This window comes from Anneissia japonica, unplaced genomic scaffold, assembly GCF_011630105.1.
Source record: "Anneissia japonica isolate Jap-2015-1 unplaced genomic scaffold, ASM1163010v1 scaffold287714_len2871179_cov188, whole genome shotgun sequence".
NCBI lineage: Eukaryota > Metazoa > Echinodermata > Crinoidea > Comatulida > Comatulidae > Anneissia > Anneissia japonica.
In genome coordinates, this window is record NW_022755542.1 from 1,141,663 (window position 1) to 1,145,278 (window position 3,616).

A 3,616-nucleotide genomic window follows, 5' to 3' on the forward strand; every position below is an offset into this window, starting at 1 on the left:
GGGTCTTTATTTATATATTTATTTATATATTTGTTTGTATATTTATTTGTGTATTTGTATATTTATTTATATATTTTTGTGTATATGTATTTATATATATTTATATTTTTATATATTTATTTATACAATTATTTAATTTTTTTATATATTGTTTGTATATTTGTATATTTATTTATATATATATATTTATATATATATATTAATATGTTCATATATTTATTTATATATATTTATGTATTTATATATATAAATATAAATATAAATATATAAAAAATATATGAACATATTATTATATATAAATATATAAATAAATATACAAATAAATATATATATATATAAATATATAAATAAATATATGAACATATTAATATATATAAATATATAAATATATATATAAATATACAAATAAATATACAAGCAATATATGAAAAAATTTAAATAATTATATAAATAAATATATAAACATATAAATATATAAATATATATAAATACATATACAAATATATATATATATATAAATATACAAATAAATATACAAACAAATATATAAATAAATATAAAAAATAATTACAGTATATATAATAATAAATATATAAATAAATATATAATAAATATAGAAATATATAAATAAATACATTATATATAAAATAATATATATATAAATAAATATATACAGTATATATATATGTATATATATATATATATATATAGTCCAAAAGTGTATGTACTGCGCATGACTGGACTACACAGCCAAAGCTCCCTGGTGTGTTATTTATTTGCATCTACTAGGCCAAACAATATAGGCTTGGCCTACGTGTTTGCAAAACTGGAAAAAATGAAAAAAAAAAGATTTAAAATGTATGGCTCGCATGGCTCGCTGGCTCGCACTTTGGCACTCCGACAAAACAAGCTCTCTTCTCATGACCATCCCAATATGGGAAGCCATCTGTGCGAGCCAGGGTAAACTCTGGATCCGCGCTTGACATGTATTTAATGCTTAAAAAAGGTATATTTACAGTATATTTATTTATAGAAAATAATGTTGCATACTAGCACTATCAGGAATAAATATACAGATAAAGGCTCCCGAGTGGGCATAGACACAAAACCGCTTATAATTATTCAAATAGCACGCATCATCTGGCACTTTAGCAGCGTGTGCAAGCGACTCATTCGCTGTAACAGTGAAGCGGCTTGATTAAAAACTATTTTCTCCATGATAAAATGTCTCTTTGTTATTTTTTTTTTCAATTTCCAGACGGCTTCGCGGCCCTCTAAAAATGTTTCGCGGCCAAATTTGGGCCGTGGACCACAGTTTGCGGAACGTCGATCTAGAGGTTCTGTTTCCTCAAATTTTCTCACCTCAGCTCCAACCATGGTGGGTCTGAGGTGCGTGTTGACTCACAAAATGTCCTCCCCCGCCACCTTTCAAAACAGATCTGTGCCCTTCCCTGGGTATGACATTAAACTCTATCTCTATCGAGTCGGCTCCTGATGTTTTTAGGATGTCGATCTTGTTTTTCATGTCAATTTTTCGTGATTATGACTATTCTGGATAAAGAATGTTTTGAGCAGAGGATTCAAGGCTCGCCACCCATTCAAATTTAAGTGTGAGAGTGTAATTTCCGGCCATCTAGAGATGCCCTAATCCTAAATGTTTTAACCTCAACCCCAACCACGGTGGGGCTGAGGTGGGTGGTTCCTCGGTCTGTGAAAGTCCCTCCCTGGTTCACCTCTCTTTCGAATTCCTGGATCAGGTTGTTGATTTATTATATAATTATTGTTGCACTTATTTATAATACAATTTATATTGCAATTTTCACTTTATCTTCTCAAAACAGTCCTAAGAACGTTCAGATTGCGCTACTTCACAGGGGAATTCGCCCCCGGGACCCCGCCGGGGTCATACGTAATTCGTATAACGCCCCCCCCCCTTTTCAAAATCCTGGCTACGTACCTGTATTGGATAAATCCTCGACTGAAAAGACACTGCTAAAAAAACTATTCAACAAATTAGCCTTTCCCTGATCATCAGAAGCAGAGTCACCATTTTCTGAAATCAACTTCGGAATTCCTGATCGGCTCTTAGAATGACTTTTAATGTAATTCCAAAAACTTTTCTCATTAGTATTGATCTCATCTGCCAGTTTATTTTCAAAGTTTGATTTTGTCTTTCTGATTAAGTTTGTTGCAAAGTTTCTGTCCTCAGCAAATTTCTTCCATCTAACTTTCTCATCCGGTCGTGATCGTCTTTTACTTTTAATGTACTTTTTCCAACTCTAAGGCAATCTTTGTTCATCCATAATGGACTTGTTCTGTCTCTTTTCTTCCGCAATGGTATACAAGTCTCAATTGTATCTTTCAACAATGTCTCAACAAAAGACCATGACTCAATCCCCGAACAACGGTTTAACTCATTATCCAAATCAACAGATGCGATAATCTCTCACCTTATCATAATCTCCTTGTGAACTCCATGTATATATGATTTAACAAAAGGTATGTCCTGAGCATTAAAAGTGACTGGCATTTCAAATGTCAATACTACGTGATCACTCTTGCCAAGTGGAGACCCTATCTATACATTATCAATTGTATCCTCATGATAAGGAAATATTAAATCAATTAAGCTGGACCTATAACCCTCACGAAATCTAGTATGCTCCATAACATGATGAAGAAACAAATCGTTAACACAATCAAAAAATATTTGAGCACATCCACTTTCATCAATCCTGACACAGCCCAACTCTCAATCAATCTCTCTGAAGTTGAAGTCCCCAACAATGATAACATCAGAAAAATTGTGATCAAGTGCATGATTAAGTAAAGAACATAAATTATTATTATTATTTATGTAAGTACTAGATGGACTTCTATATATGCAACCCAACAAAAATGTTGATTCTTTAGTATTCACTTCAACCCAGACAGATTCTTGAAAGCTACCATCATCTAAATCAACCAAATTTGCAGGAATGCCATTTTTTTACGTAGATAACAACTCCACGACCACTACTTAAATCATCTGAAGGGAGAAATAATTGGTGATAACCATTTAAACTAAATTCTACTGACATAAGTTCAGACTGGGTGAACTTAGGAAAAATTTCGGTAAGTGCAATAAAATCAAATTTTTCTACAGATAATCTATTCTCTAACTCGCTTTTCTTGTTTAAAAAGGAATCACAGTTCGTATACATAAATTTATAATTATAAATTGAGCCAATATTTTCTGATAAATTAACATTACTTCTATTATTATATCCATCATTTCTTGTATTCACTTTAGACACGAAATTTTTCTTAGAAATCTTTCCTTATCTAATAACCAAGTCCTTCTCTCTTTCTTTAATGCATTCATTTATTAATTCTTCTTTTAATATCCTATATTTTTCGCGTTCGCTCTGGGTTCTATCATTACTGACCGCGATATTCATTTTTCTTTCACCTTAATAGGTCTAATTCTAACGTCTCGTGCTCCTACGTGAAACATAGATTTAACATTATTTTCAACATCTTGCTTGTTTCCAACAATTTCAACAATCTTCTCGAAGTCATATTTTGTTTCCTTTTATCAGCTACATCACTCTTTGACTCCTCCAATCCATATATC